The 22022-nt window shown below is 36.8% G+C and overlaps 1 protein-coding gene and 1 non-coding gene across 9 annotated transcripts in view; both read right to left on the reverse strand.

Moving 5' to 3' along the window:
• Positions 1–22022, reverse strand: part of TCF12 (transcription factor 12) — a 370182-nt gene that overhangs the window by 178260 nt on the left and 169900 nt on the right. The gene's annotated exons all lie outside the window — the stretch shown is intronic.
• On the reverse strand, positions 18983–19085 carry LOC116564622. The gene has a single exon (XR_004274998.1). It is a non-coding gene; the product is annotated as a U6 spliceosomal RNA (small nuclear RNA).

Below are 22022 nucleotides of genomic sequence, written 5' to 3' on the forward strand. Positions count from 1 at the left end.
ATCCAATTAAATTGATCATTGTACTGAATACAAGATAAGCTTTCTGCAATGCAAGAATTGACGAACAAAGTTAACAGACAAAAATGACTCAATGAAATTATCAACAACAAAACTTTATTTAATATGCCTTCCCCTGCTTATATGTCTATGGACAGACTACTGAAATATAGTCTCTTCACAAAATAAAAACAATTTTTATAAAATATCTGCAAGCTATGTTTGTAGACTATAAACCACTGTGGAAATTATACAAGTATTTTAATAACAGTTTCCTTATTAAGAATGGCAAGATTCTAAATGAAATTAAATGACCTTTATCCAAAGTTGGGGGAAATGGTATTACAAATTTTAATTTACCAATAACAGAAAATGCTTGAGTACTATCAATGTGCCAGGTGCTGCTCTTTGCATCAAGCATGTCCTTTAAATCTCAAACCAATACTACAATGTAAGTATAATTACTATCCTCATTTATGTATTAAGAAACTGGCCAGGCACAGTGGCTCACACCTGTAATCCCAGCACTTTGGGAGGCCAAGTAGAGCAGATCACTTGAGGTCAGCAGTTTGATAACAGCCTGGCCAACATGGTGAATCCCTGTCTCTACTAAAGATACAAAAATTAACTGGGCGTGGGGGCACGCGCCTGTAGTCCCAGCTACTCAGGAGGCTGAGGAAGGAGAATCGCTTGAACCTGGGAGGCAGAGGTTGCAGTGAGCTGAGATCAAGCCACTGCATTCCAGCCTGGGTGACAGAGCAAGGCTCTGTCTCAAAATAAATAAATAAAATAAGAACCTGACGCTTAGAAACAAGAGCCAAAATTTGATCCCAGATCACACCTGCAGGAAAGTAACTATAATCCATAATAATTAAGTTTTGCTCATTCATGGCAGAGCTTAAAATTATAGCAACATAAGAGGTTATTTTCTTTTCTCTTTAGAGGCTATTTTCTGTCAAAGTTAATAATATCTAATTTATACCTAATTTTTATTAGTAAAGAAGAGGCTAAAATCCTTTTTTTCTACTTATTTTATTGGGTTTTAAAGATGCTAAGAAGGCCAGGTGCAGTGGCTCATGCCTGTAATCAGAGACACTTTGGCAATCAGAGGCAGGAGGATTGCTTGAGCCCGAACTTGGCAACCTAGTGAAACTCTGTGTCTAAAAAAAACAAAACAAAACAAAAAAAAACCAGCCAGGCATAGTGGTGCATACCTACAGTCACAGCTACTCTGGAGGCTGAGGTGGGCAAATGACTTGAGCCCAGGAGGTCATGGCTGCAGTGAGCCATGATCGCACCACTGCACACCAGCCTGGGTGACAGAGCGAAACCTGTCACAAAAAAGAAAAAAAAAACAGGTGTTTAACAGTTGAATTTTAACATAAGGCATGCTTTTCTACTGTAGCTGTTTTTCTCCATAAACAAAACTGTCATTAAAAGAACAAACCTACATGACATCATTAGCAGTTTAACACTGATGCCCAAATGATGACATTTGGAAACTTTTAGTATTCAAATCAACTCACATCCAAAAAAGGGAGTAAATAAAAGTTTTTAATAAATTACTTCATTATACTGTCCCCAGGCTTCTTTTCAACTACCCTATCACAATTAACCAAAATACTTCCTTCTAAGCTATTAAATTATATAGAGGAAAAATAAAATAATGAAGCACTGTAAATCACATGAGAATGGCAATTATTACATAAACTATAACCTCCCAGGTGGTATGATCTTATAGCTCTCATATATCACTTAAATAATTATTAAAAGAAAATTTCTACTTAGAAAATATTACATAATAATACCTACTGCTGGGCTCAGTGGCTCACTCCTATAATTCCAGCACTTTGGGAGGCCGAGGTGGGTAGATCACTTGATCCCAGGAGTTTAAGACCAGCCTAGGCAACACAGCAAAATCCTGTCTCTACAAAAAACTACAAAAATTAGCCAGGCATAGTGGCATGTGCCTGTAGTCCCAGCTACTCAGGAGGCTGAGGTGGGAGGATCTCTTAAGCCTGGTAAGCAGAGATTGCAATGAGTCGAGATCGTGCCACTGCTCTTCAGCAGAGCCAGAACCTGTCTCAAAAACAAAATAAAATAAAAATATATATCACAGTAAAAAATAAGAGATTATTTATTAACCACTGAGATCCATCACCTTATTTGAAAGTCAGCTACATAAAAAATCTAAAGTTTATTGATTACCTATGAAAACATGTGTATGTGGAACCTTGGGTCAGTACACATGATGGTTAAAATAGGTTCTGGAGTCAGGAATACCAATATTTCCTTATCACTCCTAATAGTGTCAAGTAAAAAGATACTTAATCTTGTCATGCTTCAGTTTCCTCATCTGTAAAATGGGATAATAATACCTACCCCACACTTTTTCCTAAGGATAAAATGAGACGATGTTATGGAAACAATCAGGACAGATTCCAAAACAGCAAGGAACTATGTAAATGGTAGTCTGGGAACTGGACAGAAGAGAGAAGGACAATGGCATTTTCTTCCTATTTTTCTGAGTTCAGGCCTGGAAGGAATATATCTTTGTTTTCCTCTTCTTTCTCATCTTACAACCTTCTTCTACTACCTAGCATCTCTCTGCTTACTCGGCGCCCTGGGTGCTAAACTCTTTACCACAGATCCCCTCTTTTCAGTAAATTGTCATCCATAGTACACCACACTCCAAAATGAGCAACCTTCCTCACTCAAAATTTCTCTGCTAGGAATTAAGCAATGAGGAACTTGACTAATTTATAATAATATATTAATATTCTGACAGATTATGTTTATCAATCCAAATCAATCACTAGTGGAATACAAGGCATTAGTGAAACACAATTAAAATTTAGGCAAAAACAGACAGTATGGCCTTTCCTAAAAATCTGACTACAGGCTTGTGCTTTTATTTCTACTTACTACAGATTCTTCCAATATAATTCACATCTTTGCCAGGTCCTAAGTATTTTCAAAATAGCTTCTATGACAGTATGCAAGTAATAATAGTTGTTTGTAAGATGCTAATGCTACTAATATCACTGCCGCTTTCACCAAAAATTACTAGAATGTAATTCTGATGTTGAAACCTTAGAAATTATGTTTTTCTTTATAATCAGAAGCTAACATCTAGACTAAAATACACTTATGTTTCATTTATTAGTTTATGTAGCTCACTCCATAAATAAATGAAGTACATTAAAGTTATTGCAACAAGAGAAACTAAAATTTTGGAATAGAACTTTGAACCCCTAATCTTTAATTTTTCCAGTTAAACGGTAATATAACCATTATCCTATGAGGTAAACAGAACCCAAAAGAATATTTATTTTCCAAAACTACAGTAAGAGAACAAATCTAAAAGTTCAAAGTACTGTCAGCCTAAACCAAAGCTTAATAAGATATTTAATTGTTTGAGAATTAATACTGCTGTTATACAACACAGATATCAAAATAAAGATGGTTCCTGTTAATTTTCAATTTTCCTTCTTTGTTACTTTACAAAAAAACCAAAACACAAAAAAAAAAAAAAAAAAAAAAAAAAAAACCACCTCATTTTAGTCCTGAGTTTGGTTAAAAAAAAAAAAACAGCTTTCATTCATTCACTTATTCAGTATATATTTATTAGTGCCTCCTTTTGGCAAGGCATTATGCTAGATGTCAAAGATATAAAACTATTTTAAACTCAAGCAACTCTGAAACCAAGAATGTTGTCTATTTGGAAATATGAACAATGAGATTTTGTGAAACTAGAAATAAATGAGAGGATTTCACGTATCCTAAAAATGCTTACAAAAGCTAACCCTTTCCATCCTACCTGTCCCACCACTACTTCCACTTAAAATAGTAACTGTTGATATAAACATTATATGTGGGGCATGGTGGTTCACACCTGCAATCCCAGCACTTTCAGAGGCCCAATTGAGAGGAATGCTTAATTCCAGGAGCTCAAGACCAGCAGGGGCAACAAACTGAGACCCTGTCTCCACAAAAAAATAAAAATAAAAATAAATCAGCTGGATGTGGTGATGTGCATTTGTATTCCTAACTACTCAGGAGGCTGAGGTGGGAAGATCACTTGAGCCCAGGAGGTCTAGGATGCACTAAACCAATACTCCAGCCTGGACAACAGAACAAGACCCTGTCTCAACAAACAATTACAATAGGTTAACCACCTATATTTTCTTCTACTAGCTGAAAACACCTTGGAATGACTGCCAACTACAACCATTTCCCCAAGTAACAAGCTCCTGATAGAGTAATAAATAGAACATGTAATATGCTCCTATGCCAAAAAGTAATAAATAATCACATATTACCGAAATAAACAAGATTTCAAAAAGGGATCACAAAAAAATTAGTTGTTAGGCTTAAATATGGTTCTCAAAATTTAAGCCACTCACTAAAGTTCTCCATCACTACTGAGAAGCTCCAAGATTCTACTTCAAGACTGAGGCCATAGCCAGGTTTCATCTCTAAATTTACTAATTTTCTTCTTCTTTTTGAGACAGGGTCTCACTCTGTCTCCCAGGCTGAAATGCAGTGGCATCATCATGGCTTACTGCAGCTTCTACCTCCTGGGCTCAAGCCATCCTCCTCCTTGTCTCACACTCCTAAGTAGTTAGGACTACAGATGTATGCCACCAAGCCCAGCCCAGCTGATTTTTTTGGTTTTGTTTTTTTTAAGTAGAGACAAGCTCTTGTTATTTTGTCCAAGCCAGTCTTGAACTCCTGGTCTCAAGCAATACTCCTCCCTTGTCCTCCCAAAGTGCTGTAATTACATGTATAAGCCACTGAGCCCAGCCTCCTTTTCAAAAGGAGTTCTGTATCTTCCAACAGATTAATGACAGTATTCCTTTCTTGAAAGGTAAGGGGGGTGTTAGAAAACGAGCATTAAAATAAAAAGAAAAAAGAAGCAAAAGAAAGGTAAGGGAGAGCCATTCAAGAAATGCTAATTTATTGAATATTGCTACAGTTCAGGCATATTGTAGATGATACAGTTATAAATATAAATAACAAAGAGACCCGCCCTCAAGGAATTTATAACTCATCAGAAAAAGACAGAGGTGTACACAAATGTCTACGATAAAAGGTAGTAAGATATGCTACTCAGCAAGCTGCACAAATTATTAAGGAAATACAAAAGCAGCAGTGATTGCCTATTTCTGAAGCTACAGATGTCAAACATAAGTTAATCTTTGATGGATAAGAAGAAACTCAATGTCATCCAGCAAAGGCAAAAACCTGTGAAACTGAATATTAGTTCTAGAAAAAGGGAGTCACTGGGATATGGCCACAGTGCGGGGTACTTGGTAGAAATGAGGATGAGAAAAAAAACAGCGCTTGAGCCAGAAAATGAAGGTATTTAAGTGCTACACTAAGAAGCCTAGAGGCTGTATCTTAGAAGTAAGACACATAGAACAATGATGTGCAGGAGATCCATGATAGCTTTCTTGTCATGAAAAACTAGAATTCTTAACTGAAACTTAAAGTATTCAAACTGAAAATCATGTTTTAGTTAAATGAGTTTGGATTTTATTTTTATTCTCCTACTCAAATAAAATGCTCTATATTACTACAGCTTAATATGGAATATAATGTCTAGACAGTAATCTATTTTTATACTCATCATAAGCTTATTAAGTACAGAGTCTGAGTCTTTAGTAATTCTTTTGAAGGTAATGTCTTCTTCATCTTGATATTTCCCACACTCTTAAGCACAGGGTTTAGCAAATAGAAGTACTCAATAAAATATGAATATAGGAAAACTCTCATGAGAAAAATTATTATAATTTGTGCTATACCAAATCAATTTCACAAAAATGAATTGCCTGTCCACTGGTTTTCCACAAATAAATCTGGGCCGCCTACACCTTGCTGGAAGGATGGAACCTCAACTGTTATACTGCAGAAACACAGCAATCTAAGTGGCTCTATCACAGCTTCTTTCCCTGAACATTTGTTGAGATCAAGTTGCAGCTGGGCCAGGCACAATCAGTCACAGTTAAGACAGCTGAGGGCATTCCAAAGAGTGGTGTTCCTTCCTCCACATTATCTGCCAAAGTAGTCATCCATCTTCAGGCAGAGCTAACCCAATGCCTGTCCTGAAAAAAACTGAATTGGCATCTTTGTATTACAATCTTAGATCACTGGAAAGTCAGATCACCTGAAAATTCAAGTGAGACCAGGCCACACGGTTAGTCTTGCCTAGAGGATATTCCCAGCCCCAGGCCTGTCTACCCAAATCTAGAGAGCTAGAGCCCTCAGCTGTCAGCAGGATCATGTTCCTGGACTAAAAAAATTGGAGAACGATTCTCAATCCCACCTTCGTAAGACTGGATGAGGGGCAGAGGATTTCCTTTCCTTGTAAATCACATGAAAAATAAAAACTATACTCCAGAAATATTCCTGTGATCACTATGACGTTAGTTTTCTTTGGTAATCTAAAAGAAGTGGAGGAGACAGGGGTTAGCATCTTGTTCATATGGCACTCTTGGGTAACTCTTCACTTTCTCCTCTTCCACTTAGAAACTGTTTACTCTATTCAAGATAAACAAACCACCCCGAGTGTGGTGGCTCATGCTTGTAATTCAGCACTTTGAAAGGCTGAGGTGAGTGGATTGCTTGAGCTCAGGAGTTCAAGATCAGCTTGGACAACATGGTGAAACCCATCTCTAAAAAAAATACAAAAATTAGCTGGGCATGCTGGCTCATGCCTGTAGTCCCAACTACTTGATGGGGCTCAGCCTGTGAGGCAGAGGTTGCAGTGAGCTGAGACTGTGTCGCTGCGCTGCAGTCTGGGAGACAAAGTGATACCCTGTCTCCAAAAGTAAATAAACAAACAAACAAATCAAACCTACCTATTTCTCTGCACCACAAAGGCAAACTAAGAGACGAAACAAGAGTTGGGCCTTCTGTGGCTGACGGTTGTCATTGGTGATGCCCAAACTGGGCTGCAAGGCCTACTGATTAGTTCTATTCCCCTTTGTGTCATCTTTCCTCAACAACAATAGGCCAAGGACCTCAGTCTAAATGATCTCTCTTGCTTAGGTCTTAGAGAGAAAATGAATCGTCCCTACCCACAGTAATCCCAACATTTCTCTTTCATGAACGCAATGAATACCTAGAAAAAGCTGTAGGCACTATGTTTTCATAGAGTTTGGATGGAAACTCCCTGGGATCTGGACACTCCATGCCTCTGTCCAGGGAGAAATAACACATTCCTTCCACCAGAAGCCAACCAGAAGCCAATTCAGATTTAGCCACTTGTCACAAACTCCATCTTTAAAACAAGAAAAAAAGCTACAGTAGAGCAGGATCAAAGGAAGCCAAAAAAGAAAGGACAATAAAAAGATGCTTCCATTTCAAATCCAATGTATGGGACTAACAACAGGCACAATGCATCTGGGACAGGGTATAAACGTGTTCCTCACTAACTGGAATTCTACATTTCTGTGCTCTGACCCATTTTAGCCCAGGAAGCTCTGCCATTTGAATCTCCTACTACCATATCAAACTTTCCCCCCTTTTCACTTAACAAGTTAATTGAAGTTGAAGTTGGCAATAATTTGAAGGTAAAGCTTTGAGAGTGTTTCAACCTTTTTAATATCAGTTAGTACTCTAACCAAACACAGAGGCTCACTTTCAGTTTCCTCATTTGTATAATGAGATGAACCAAGTCCCTTTTTAGTTTTCAACACCCACTGTAGCCATTCTATCTAGGCCCAGCCCAAGCAACCTATAAAGATAGACTGAGCTTCCAAAAGAAAGGGTTTTGTGAAACTAGACAGAAAGCAGCAGCCTTCATTATTACTCTTGCATTATTTTCTTTCCTGTACACAAAAAAATCTCAGCTTCTTCAATTAAAGGCAAACTTTCAACCAAATTCGTAAGAGCCAGTCAGAGAAAATAAGTCATGAGCACCATGGAAAGAAGACTCCAGTTTCTCAAGTGGCAAAGCATTTGTTTAGATTCTGTATTAAAAATGAAAATGTGATACACATTAGGTCAGAACCTATTAACACAAGACAAAAAGATTCAGTGTCACAGTTTCGCACTATCTGTGACACTAATCTATTCTGCCAGTGCTTTCAAGGCAAAAGCACGGTTCTTTTCCCCGACTATGAAATATTTAAAATAAAATTCCTTAAAATAAAAAAATCTTAATACTCAGATTTGTTTTGAGCCTACCTTGATCACGTTAATTAAATCTTTCTTACCGTGTGCTTTATTGACTCTTAGAACCACTATCTTTCAAGGTAGTCAATTATGACCCTAATCAGATATGTTATACATTGTTATGCGATCACAAGAATGCATGCTGAGAAAGGTGTATCTTTACAAACTGCTGGGTAATTTAGGAGTCATTTTTACTTTTTTCAAACTTCTAGTTGATCTCCTATGACATTAAATGATCCACACACTTTCTCATTAGAAGTATTAGAACTGTTTGTGTCTTCAATTAAAATATTTCATCCATCATATACAGCTCAATAGCCATTTTAACCTCTTTAATTTGTTCCCTCACAAGTAACTGCTTTCTAGATAACTTATGTATTAATTTGCAATAAGTAGGAAATCTTTATGGCTGACTTAAATACAGCTCTGATTTATGGTAATATATAAATGATTTAGATAAGAATATTTAATGATATTTTAAAAATTCCATAACTTTAACATTTTTATGAAGGTGGAAAGTCCAATTAAGCTACTTCTGACAAGTTCTATGCATTTTTTTATATATACAGTGGTATCCATCTCAACAAAAACCTGAAATATTATATGCAATAACAGGTTAAGATAAATAATCTGAACTAGTTCAGTTAATGGCTAACCTAGGCCACAGGTTCAAGTTAACTAACTATAAGAACAAATTAAAATCTCTGATATTAAGACAAGAGAAACAGAAATTCTAATACAGAAAAAGGAACAAAATACAAAGAATTGCAAAATTATTTAAATGCCACAGAAATTAACAGATATCCTATTAACACAATATTAATAATTATTATTGTGCAGACTTCTGCCTTATGAGAAATAAGAAATATATATATTTTTAAACACCAGATGTCTTATTCCCTTCCTAAAACAGGATCTCAGTACCTTTTCAATAGCTGACATCTTGGCCCTTCTAGCTTTCTACAGCTGACCACACACAATGAGGCACAGCGACAAATGCCCAGAGAAAATAGACCCACTAGGGAAAACTGTACCCTGCTTAGCTTTGCATGCATCAGTGGGCTTCACTGTGGATAAATATATCCTACAGCCAGATTAACTGACACACTGAAGCAAAAAGGGAAATTTGAGATTTAGCCACTTCATCCTGAACCTCTTTTTAAGCAAGGGGAGGTTTATTTTTACTTCAGATTTAACATAAACAACAACAAAAACCTGTCCTAATGACTCATCCTCACTAATAATACTAACCATTTGAAAAATATTTCTGAAAACTTTAAATTTATAATGTATCATAGCTTATTATGATTTTAAAAGAGCCATAATTATAGGTTTTGTTTCGCAGACTACAAAATTTTTGACAACACAGGAAAAAATATATTTCCACGTTATTGGCTCCTTGTATACATTTAAAAAGAAATAGTAGAATCTTTAAAACAGTAGATAAAAAGAGCAGAATCTTTAAAAAACCAAGGGGAAGTTATGAATTAGCTCACTAACATTTTTCTCAACTCTATTTCCAAGAACCCACTCCCACCCCACAACAATGTCCCTCACCCCCACATCAAGAGCCTCCAAGCCAGATCTCCCTCAAAGGAGTTGTTTGCCTAAAACACCCAACCCCGGGGACCATCAGAACAACCTCACCCAGATTCTCAAACTCTTCCTTGGAGCCAGTTTCCTCTGGCTAGTAAAAAACTGAAATTGTGTGAGTTTCCTAAGAGAACTATCATTTTAGGGAGAAAAAGGATCTGATTGAAATTATAAAAGACAGTCAAAACTTAATTCTCAAACTCCATTTCTCACCCAAGTCAACTTGAGGACAGACCCAGATATAATTTGTTTTTGTGTCTTTCTATCATCTTGCCTCTAGGGTTGGGGTAGGGAAAGAAGAAAAGTGACAGGAATCAGCCCTAGGTAAAATTTTATCACTAAAGAATTAACTGAGATGTTCCAGTGTTTTTCTCCTCTACTACCTTTCCTTTACCCCAGACATCAGTATGTCTTCTTACTAGGATGTTTTATGTAAATACTAAATTCTGAAATACAGATTATCTTGATTTTCGAATATTCTCAGGTTGTCGATGGTCTTTGATGCTTCCCATATCCTAATGTCCAAAGGCACAAGAGTGCTCTGCACTCAAGGGAAAGCACTAAATGTTGACCAAAAAGCTCTTCTCACTTGCTAATATCACTCATTAGAATTGCAGTTTCTTATAAATAAAAGTTTAAAAATATTCTTGACTTCGAAATCCACAAATCTTCAGTATTTATTTATTTATTTTTGAGGTAGGGTCTCACTCTGTCACCAGGCAGGAATGCAATGGCATAATCATGGCTCACTATGTCTTGACGTCCTGGCTTAAGTGATTCCCCAACCTCAGCCTCTGGAGTAGCTAGGATAACGGGCGTGCACCATCAACACAGCTAATTTCTTAAAATTTTATTTATTTTATTTTTGTAGAGACAAGGTCTCCTTAGGTTGCCTAGGCTGGTCTTCAACTCTGAGCTCAAGTGATCCTCCTGCCATGGCCTCTGAAAATGCTGGGATTACAGGTGTAAGCCACCATGCCTGGCCAATGAACCTATATTGACACATCATTATCACCCAAAGTTCATAGTTTACATTAGGGTTCACTCTTGGTGTTGTATATTTTATTGGTTTGGAAAAACATATAATGACATAGATCTACCACTAAAGTATTATACAGATGTAGCTTCGCTGCCCTAAAAATCCTATTCATCTCTCCATCCCCCTTAACTCGTAGTAACCACTGATCACTTTTTACTGTCTCCATTGTTTTGCCTTTTCCAGAATGTCATGTAGTTGAAATTATACAATATATACTCTTTCAGATTGGCTTCTTTCACAGAGTAATCTGCACTTAAGGTTCCTCCATCTCTCTTCATGGCTTGATAGTTCATTTCTTTTTAGCAGTGAATAGTATTTCACTCTCTGAATGTACCATGATTTATCCATTCACCTACGAAGGACAGGTTGGTCCTTTCCAAGTTTGGCAATTATGAACAAAGCTGCTAAAAACTTCTATGTGAATATTACTGTGTGGATTAATTTTCAACACTGTTGGGTAGATTCCATGGAACACAACTGTTGGACTGTATGGTAAGAGCATGTTTTGTTTTGTAAGAATCTGTCAAACTATCTTCCAAAGTGACTATACCATTTTGCAGTCTCACCAGCAATGAATGAGAAGTCCTATTGCTTCATGTTGTTAGCAGCATTTGGTATTGTGAATGTTTTGGATTTTGACTGTTTTAATATATGTGTAGGGATATCTCATTGTCTTTTAAATTCATAATTCCTTAATAACATACAATTTTGAGCATTTCTGCATAGGCTTATTATCTTTCTGGGTGAGGTGTCTGTTCAGGTCTTTCGCCAATTTCTTAACCAAGTGCAAGTTTTCTAATTGTTACATTTTAAAAGTTCTTTATACATTTTATATACATATAAAAGTTCTTTATACATTTGTATGAGACATGTCTTTTCCAAATATTTGTATATGCCATTCTGTGGCTTGTCTTTTTCATTATCTTGAGCAATTTACATGCACATGGTAATAATAGGCACAAAGTACAAAATACAAAAGGGTATACAGTGAAGTTTCTTTCCCACTTCTGCCTGCCAGAAGTTCTCTTCCCAGGGGGCAGTAATTATTGGTGATTTCTTGTATATTCTTTCAGAGGTACTCTATTCAAACAAAAAAGTGCCTGCTAATTTTTAAATAAACTTTTTATTTTGGAATAATTTTACATTTATAGAAAACTGTCAGTAAAGAAAATTCCCATATCTCATCTAATTTCCCCTACATCTTACTTAACCATGTTACATTTGTCAAAACTAAGAAATTAACATTAGAGCATTACTATTAACTAAACCCAAGACTTTATTAGAATCTCACTATTTTTCCACCTATGCAATTTTTCTTTCCAAGATCCAATCCAAGATACCACACTGCACTCTAAGACACCACACTGCATTTAGATATGTATCATTTCTTAAACAAATTAGAACAAGTTTCTCTGTGCTTAGCCTTTTTTATTTAATGTAACTCAACACCTAAGGATAGGTCATGAACACCTAAAGATATGACTGTGATGGCTGTATAATATGCCATGTATGGATGTGGAGTAATTATTTACTTAACCTTTTCTCTAATTTCTGGCTGCTTTGGTGGTAAACAGGAATTGCTGCTGTTTCCTATGTGATCTGCTTTTTATGCCTATGCTGACAGTAATCAAACACTTTTTAAAAACCCCTTATAATGAACATAACAACTCAAATTTATCAAACACTTTATAGTTCATGAAGCGGCCACAATGTTCAAGCCAACAGTCCTGTAAACTTCCACTGATGTCCCGATCATGCAAGTGAGAAAAGTAAGACTGTAAGTGACTTGTTCAAGAGCATAAATAAAGACCAAAGCAGGGTTTTTCACTAAAAACTTTTCATGGCTGAGCTCACACCTGTAATCCCAGCACTTTGGGAGGCCAAGGCAGGCAGATCACTTGAGGTCAGGAGTTCGAGACCAGCCTGGCCAACATGGCGAAATCCCACCTCTACTAAAAACACAAAAATTAGCCCGGTGTGGTGGTGTATGCCTATAATCCCAGCTACTTGGGAGGCTGAGGCAGGAGAATTGCTTGAATCAGGAGGTGGAGGTAGCAGCAAGCCAAGATCACACCACTACACACCAACCTGAGCAACAGAACAAGACTTCACCTCAAAAAAAAAAAAAAAAATATTCTCATAGCTCCACACAGGGAATCCAGCTGAAGAATCAATGTGCTTAGCACACTCATCTAAGTACTAAGATTGTGTACTTAATATTGCAACAACTATCTTATTAAGCCTCCCCAAAAAAGTCTGTATTTTTGAATTTTGTAGCTAAACATTTTTTTCTTCCTCTCATCTTCCAATTATTTTTATAAAATAGTCTTAATTTCTGTATAAATGTAATACATGCTCATTATGAAAATCTAGCATATTTTCACACATATGGTGTATCTCCTGATACTTCCAATCAGACCAATGTTGACTTTTTGATATTATTCTTTCGATTTTATAATCTACACATATTGCAGTAATACGTTACTCTGCCTTTCCACTATGAAATGCTGTGGAAAAATCATATCACAAAGTATTATTTTGAAAAGTAAGTGTTTTTTTGGTTGTGTTTTTGGGACAGAGTTTTGCTCTGTCACCCAGGTTGGAGTGCAGTGGTGCAATTTTGGCTCATTGTAACCTTTGCCTCCCAGCTTCAAGGGATTATCCACCTCAGCCTCCTGAGTAGCTAGGATTACAGGCACCCACAACCACACCCAACTAATTTTTTTTGTTGTTGTTGTATTTTTAGTAGAGACTGGGTTTTACCATGTTAGCCAAGCTGGTCTTGAACTCCTTACCTCAAGTGATTCACCTCTCCCAGCCTGAAAGGTAAGTTTTAATGAGTGCAATGTTATCCATCATATGACCATATTATAACTTAATTAGTTCCATACTGCTGGACATTTGGGTGATGTTAATTTTTCTTTATAAAATACTGTGTATGACAAGCATTCCTGTATACATATCTTTATGTGTATTTTCAATTACCTTCTTGGGTTAAATTCCATTGTGGTAGAGCTAAGATACAATGTCTTCTTTTATTAGGCATAAAAATCCATCTGCCTAAGTGTGTTTGGGACTGTTTTCTCTATACAATTTGCATTTAACTTTTTCAAATATACATTTAGAAAGTAGCTGGCACCACAGCAGGTGCCATTGCACCTGGTTAATGTTTCAAAAAATGTTTTGTAGAGACAGGGTCCCAGTTAAACCCTTTAGACAGAAGACAGCTTTAAACTGAAAATGAATAGTATATAATAATCAGAAAATTCCTCAAACACTAACCATTAATCACTGAATATGACATTTTAAAAATACGTATTTTATAAACTGCATCAAAATCCATAATTTACATTTATCTTACAAAAAATATTTATACATATGCCTAGAAAATGCTATATTTTTATTGCACATACTCTTTGGAGAGATTTCTCATATGTTGGATAGCACAGATTCACTAGAGCAACAGTGTATTTTTTTCATTAATGGGCTATTCTCACACTTCCTCTCATCATAGATTCCCTCGACACTCTTTACAGCTGTTATCTGAAGGCTTCTCTCTACATTAGGCTGCTCAATAGTGACGTGACTGCCCAAGTGCCACACCTCTACTGAGAAGCTGAATTTTCACCTATTCCTCTCCCAATGTACACTAAAGCTACAATCTTATATTGCTATCTTAAGAAGTAGGTTTTTTCTAAAACACTTTTGATTATAGAAAAGTAAGGGAAACATAGGATTTCAGATGCAGTAAATTTGGTATTTTGCCTAAAAATTTGCCAATATCATATTTGAAAACAGAAAAACAACTCACCTAGTAAGTTACCATTCTATATAGAGCCAGAATAGCTCTACAAACTTTAGAAATAATCTACCACCACAACCACCAACCATCATGTCTGACTGTTTTTGAAATAAAAAAGAAAAAACCTGGTACTTTCCATACAATTTCACATACATAGCTTTTTTGTTTTAAAGACAGAGTCTTCTTCTGTCACCTAGGCTAGAATGCAGTCACATGATCTTGGCTCACTGCGACCTCCAGCTCAAGGGTTCAAGTGATTCTCCTGCTTCAACCTCCCTAGTGGGATTACAGGCACATGTCACCATGACCGGCTAATTTTGGTATTTTTAGTAGAGATGGGGTTTTGTCATGTTGGCCAAGCTCATCTCAAACTCCTGACTTCAGGTGATCCACCTGCCTCAGACTCCCAAAATGCTGGGATTACCGAAGTGAGCCACTACACCCAGCCACCATATATATTAATTCTTCAACAAATTGACAGAGTTACTATTTGAAGTATTTTCGTTAAATTACCTTAAGCAAGACTGGCAAATACAGCCTGTGGAGCAAATCCAGGCCACCAACTGTCATTTTTATAGCCCCATATCAACAATATAGGAGTACTTATATAGCTATATAAACATGTAAGTAGTTGTATGTTTATGGCTTAGTTCGTAAACATGTAGCTACTTACATGTTTAACTAGCTATAAAAGTACCTATGTGATTATCATTGATTTTGTATGCTGGGCCACAAACCTTAGACTATTTACTATCTGACTCTGTGTGAACAGTTTGCTAATCCCTAATTTTAGGGACAAGCGTGGAAACGTATGTAAGAGAAGTTAACAAAATTTACAATTAACTATAAATAAACTCATTGATTTAATTTGCTGGGAAGTGGCCTTGTAATGTACTTCCTTTTAACTGTGACTCTCTAGAAATTTCATGGAATTTGGGAAGTGTGATAATCCTCCAGAAGTATACTCAAACTGAAAAACAAATATGTAATACAAGGAAGACTGTGGAACTACCAACCCATACCACGTACATGGAAAATACCCAAATAAACATTTTTCAAGATAAAGAATCATTTAAAAACTCACCCCCCTATATATATATACTGTGTGTGTGTGTGTGTGTGTGTGTGTGTGTGTGTGTGTGTGTGTGTATCAGAATGTCCTGAAATACAGGTAGAATGGAAAGTTCAAGTGTTCACAGATACCTAAAATCATGGGCCAGTAATGGTGGCTCATGCTTGTAATCGTTGCACTTTGAGAGGCCAAGCCTGGAGGATCTCTTGAACCTGAGTGTTCAAGACCAGCCTGGACAACACAGCAAGACCCTTTCTCTACAAAGAATAATTTTTAAAAAATTAGCTGGGTGTGCAGTGGCACACGTGTAGTCACAGCAACTTGGAAGGCTGAATGGGAGGATCACTTCAGCCTGGGAAGTTGGGGCTGCCGTAAGTCACAGATGTGCCACTACACTCCAGTCTGGGCAACACAGCAAGATACTGTCTCAAAAAATAAAAACAAAAAACAAAAACCACTACCACCAAAAAAAGAAAGAAAAGAAAGACCTCTCTAAAATCTAAAATCACAAATAAAAACAACAAATCCCAAACTGGAAGTCATAAAAACCATGAGTTATGAAAGGTAAAGGTTGAATTTTCTAAGAAAAAAAAAGAAGCTGAGATGTGGAAATAAGGCGATTACAAAAATTATAAACTGATACTCAAAATAACCAACTGTTTTGTGGGGCTTCACTTAAAATGTGAGGCTTATTCAACTATAGCAATGTAGTAAAAACCTATACAATTAAAGGATCAAGATGCAATGGAAATCTTCAGACAACAGTAATAATTTGTACAATTTAAACCAAAGCAATTCAGTAAATGCTTTCAAATTTTTCTAAAAAATTATTTTGGTGGTGAATTGAAACTTATGTAAATACCATGACCACTAATCAAGCTGCCTCTAATTCTTGACTTAGAAAGAGGTTCTAGAGTTTTCTCGGTATGAGGAGTACCAGTAATACCGCCCCCTACTTCTACTCTTTACAACGTATTACTTCTCAATACTCCCAATTCAGAACCACTCAGGTAGATGATGGCTAAGGTCCATTTCAGTTCAAACATCTATGAGAATTTTAAGGTTAAAGTATTTATTTTAAATAAAACATTCTGAAAGCCTTTATTAAATGATGAAGGTATCATCTTTACTATAAGAAGTGAGTCTGGGCCAGGTATGGTGACTCGTGCCTATAATCCCAGCACTTTGGAAGGCCAAGACAAGAAGATAACTTAAACCTAGGAGTTCGAGAGTAACCTGGTTAACACAGCAAGACCTCATCTCTACTTAAAAAAAAAAAAAGAAGAAAGGAGCAAGGGGAAGGAGGAGGAAGGAAAAGGAAGAAAAAGGAAGAAGGAGGAGAACAAGGAGAAGGAGAAAAAGAAGAAAGAAGAGGAAAGGACGAGGAGGGAGGAATATGAAATGTGGGAGAAGGGGGAGGGGGAGGCGGCTAATCTGAAATGTTACCACAGAGGAGGTATGATCTGTTATTGCTGCTCTAGGACTTTTCCTAATCAAAACAGTGTCCAAAATTCTCCGCAGTGTGCTATGGTGTGCTTCTAAAATTCTATACATATAGCAGAACTGTAAAGTTACAAAAGCTCCTTAAAACCAATCTTTTAGGCCGGGCGCGGTGGCTCAAGCCTGTAATCCCAGCACTGTGGGAGGCCGAGGCAGGTGGATCACGAGGTCAAGAGATTGAGACCATCCTGGTCAACATGGTGAAACCCCATCTCTACTAAAAATACAAAAAATTATCTGGGCATGGTGGCGTGTGCCTGTAACCCCAGCGACTCAGGAGGCTGGGGCAGGAGAATTGCCTGAACCCGGGAGGCGGAGGTTGCGGTGAGCCGAGATCGCGCCATTGCACTCCAGCCTGGGTAACAAGAGCGAAACTCCGTCTCAAAAGAAAAAAAAAAAAAAGAAAAAAAAAACAATCTTTCTCTTGTTCTCTAGTAACCACGTAGCCACAGCCCCTGTCATCCACCTCACTACAGGCAGAACTCAGAACATCTGGTCAAGAGTTCATGTTCACTTGGCTAGAACCAGACACAAAAATGGGAGGATTCAAAGAAGAACCATTTATCAGATCTATGTAACTGGCCCACTATAAAATAATAAGGATCCCTAAAGATGACTACTGATTATAGACAATGCACACTCAAGTGACAATGAGGAAATGGATTGCATAAACAAATAAAAATAAAGTTGGTCTACTTCATTTAAGTTCCTAGAGTCTGTAAGGATGCACAGTTAAGTCAATGTTGTGAGCTCAAGAAAAAATCCATTACACCAGACAATTTAAAAAACAAACAAACCACCTCTGTGAACTATCCTCTACAGATAGTACAGCTTTCTCAAGCTGAAGTTGATCACTTTGATCAATCTTTTGCTGAATATCCCGTAATATAAACAAAACAAACCCACTATAAGTTGAATACTATAAAAAAGACTGAAGATTTCATGAAGTCCATGAAAATGATGTTAAAGAACCATTTAATCATATATAAAATCACTAATGGGTTAAGATCTGAGTTAGACTCAGTGGGTTAATAACTAAGGAGAAAAATCAGTAAGATTCAAATGTGAAATACAGGACACATGTACTACCATATAAATTTTCTGAGAAAAATACACCAAAAAATCTAATTCTTTATTTACTCTAAGACCTAGTGAATAATACATAGCTCACTTTTTAATACTATATTGACTTTAGTTTTAATTTTTGAAAGTTTTTTTAAAAATTCAAATAAAACATTTTTCCCTACATTTTCTGAAATCCTAGTTACTCTTTCAAGTAATTCATTCTAAGATAAATTCTCCAAAGATAACCAGGATCTGAGTCCATACAGGAGTACTCTGGAAAGTGTGGGATGTCTTTGAAACTAAGCTATTAGTATTACTTTGGTCTCTCTCAGACTGGGTAGAAAAGAAGCCTTCAGGTCATCTCTGGCTCACAGGAAGAGCTACAGAGAATGGCTATCAAAATTCATTCCAATTATGGAAAGAGAACTGCTTTTTAGGCTGTAGAGGCAGGGCAGGGTCATAGAAAAACATGATACTGCCAGGGACAGAATGTTATAAATTAAGTGCACAAGTCCACTGAAAGAAAACATTCCATACCACTAAGGAATAAGGTGCCTTACAATACAGCAACCCAGAAGAACAATTTAGAGCAATCTGGATATACTGGAGTGAGAGATCCAAGAGAAGGAAAGACCAGAACACTGCACTCCTACCTTTTCCCATTTCTCAAGTCTCCTCTCCTTGGCCCAATTTGCCTCTCTAGTTCTATCTTATTCTTTCTTTATTTTAAATAAAAATTATGGAACGCTTCACAAATTTGTGTGTCATCCTTGCACAGGGGCCATGCTAATCTTCTCTGTATCGTTCCAATTTTAGTATATGTGCTGCCGAAGCGAGTTAGTTGTATCTTACTCTTTCAACAAAATATTCGTAAGGTGAAAGAGGGAGGCTTGATGACACTATTTAAATCCCTAGGTCCCCCATGCTCCAAATCAATCTACTTCAAGCCTTCTTAGATAAATGAGTTAATAAACACCACTTTGTGTTTAACCTGATTTAAGTTACATTCTGTCACTTACAACAGAAAGAGTACTGACTGGATTAAATGCTGCCCACAACAAAACTTTTCCTGATCACCTCTGGTTGTGCCTGAACGTAATCTCTTCTGAATGTCTGTAAGAATTTATCCATATCACTGACATTCTGCCATCCATGATAATTATCAAAACCCTTATCCCTCTATCACACTAAAATAATAAAGTCTATAAAGACAGATGGAATATTATTCACTTTAATATTTCACCATATAGTACTTTCACATGGTAAAGGGCAGAAAAAATGGATAAATGAATACATGAAAAAGATGGAGGAAGGTATTCCACAACTCAGACTAGTTAATGAGAGTTAAGCAGCAGTGAAAGAAAGAAAAAGATAGCAGAGCTATAATGTAGAAAAAGGCAGCAAATGAAACAAGCGGTTGAACACAAGAAGTTGAACAAAGGTCAGGGGAAGCAACGTAGTACAAAGGGACTGTGCACTAATTAGAATCAAGAGATTAAGGGCCATGTTTCTTCTTTTTTTTTCTGAGACGGAGTCTTGCTCTGTCACCTAGGCTGGAGTACAATGGCATGATCTTGGCTCACTGCAACCTCTCCAACCTGCATTCAAGCAATTCTCCTGCCTCAGCCTCCAAAATAGCTGAGGAGATTACAAGAATGTGCCCCCATACCTGGCTTTTTTTTTTTTTTTTTTTTTTTTTTGTATTTTTAGTAGAGATGTGGTTTCACCATGCTGATCAGGCTGGTCTTGAACTCATGACCTCAGGTAATTTACCTGCCTCAGCCTCCCAAAATGCTGGGATTATAGGCATGAGCCACCATGCCTGGCCAGAGCCATGTTTCAAACTAATGAGTCATTGTATTTTTCTTGGCTTTAGTGCCTTCAGTTGTATCCAGGCTCCTTTCATTCAAGTTTCTCTCGGTGCCAACATTTTGTTTGTCAGCACAGCCAAAGGCCAGAGAATGTAGATCAATGAATATACAACCATATTCTTTCATGAAACTTACGGTTAATAAAATATTGGAAAAAGTATAAAGGCCTCAACCTTATGAAATACTGTCAAATCAGATACTATTTCCCTTAAACACATTTATAATCATTTTCACTATCTCATCTAGTGAAGAGATTTCAAGTATATCAAACTTAGATTTACATATGTATACACACACACACACACACACACACACAAATTTTGTTTTCTTTTGTTTTGTTTTGTTCTGAGACAGGGCTGGCTCTGTTGCCCGGGCTGGAGTACCGTGGAGTGATCTGGCTTACTGCAAACTCCACCTCCTTGGCTCCAGCGATCCTCCCTCCTCAGCCTCCAGGTAGCTGGGACCACAGGCATGTGCCACCATGCCTGGCTAATCTTTTTTTTTTTTTTTTTTTTTTTTTGTATAGACAGGGTTTCACTATATTGCCCAAGCTGGTCTCAAACTCCCGGGCTAAAGCAATCTTTCTGCCTTGGCCTCCCAAAGTGCTGGGAAGATGAGCCACTCCCCTCAGCCAAAAAAAGATAACTTTTGAGGAGAGGGTTGTATTATGCTTTGATCATCTGAAAATGGTGATTCTACATATTTTGTAACACTAGCACATTTCTGGATTTTTCATAAGTTACAGAGCAAGCAGTATCAACTTTACAAAAGAAGTTTTTTTGAAATTTGGTTGTTTGAGGTACCAAATACGCAGGGAAAAAAGTGTACTTGGGCTTAAATTCCCAGACAAATCCACAGAAACCTATTTAATCCCAAATGAAATGGAAATAAAACATAGAAGCTTTGCCAGAGGGGCCCTTTAAGTTCTTAGATACAGAAGGTAGAGTTAAGCAGAGATTCCAGCAGCAATGGCAAGACACCTGCTTTGCTTATAAGTCAAATGCTTGTAAGAGAGGTTTGACAGTAATATATTTGAACAATTAGACCCAACCTGTTAAATCAGTTAACATGCCTAAAATAAGTTACAACAATATATATAGTCTGCCCTCTGCCTGTGAGTTCCACATACGGGAAATCAATCAACCACAATTTGAAAATACTTACAGGGTAAAAAAGGGTGGTTGCATCTGTCCTGAATGTATACAGACATTTTTTTTTCCCTTGTCATTATTCCCTAAACAATTCAACATAAGAACTATTCACACAGCATTTACATTGTGTTAGGTATTATATGTAAGTTATAGATGATTTAAAGTATATAGGGGGATGTGCGTGGGTCATATGCAGAAACTACACCATTTTATATATATAAGGGACTTGAGCATCAGGGGACCCAATCCCTCACAGATACTAAGAGATGACCGTAGAGCAATTCTATTTTACTTTTTAGAGAACTTTTAGGTATTTTTTTTTCCATTAAACAACCAGAAACATTTCCCAGTGTCCCATGGAAAACTAGTTTCTCAGAAGCTAATGATGCTTTTTACAAAAAGTCTTCTGTGCCTAATACGATTTAGAGGTGTAGAAGGCTAAACAAAGTTAAATAAGCTTTTTCTTTTTTCAGAGTCTTTAACATTCCAAAGTACAATCTGAATGTCGAAGTGGGAACAACTGATACAAAATGGTGTTCAAAGTTATTTCACTGTGGAACCTTTTTTCCCATGGTCATCTGTCAAGACCAATGTCTCCATAATTATGGATTAAGAAAATACTGAGCTAGTAAAAAACCTGAGATATGAAGAAAGAACAAGTATCTTAACCTAAACAGTGTGGTCTAATGGAAAAAGCATTCAACTACAAAGAGTCAGGAGATATGAGTTCTACATTTAGTTTTGACACTTA

This window comes from Sapajus apella, unplaced genomic scaffold (genome assembly GCF_009761245.1).
Source record: "Sapajus apella isolate SASKATOON/1434 unplaced genomic scaffold, GSC_monkey_1.0 scaffold37, whole genome shotgun sequence".
Classification (NCBI taxonomy): Eukaryota; Metazoa; Chordata; class Mammalia; order Primates; family Cebidae; genus Sapajus; species Sapajus apella.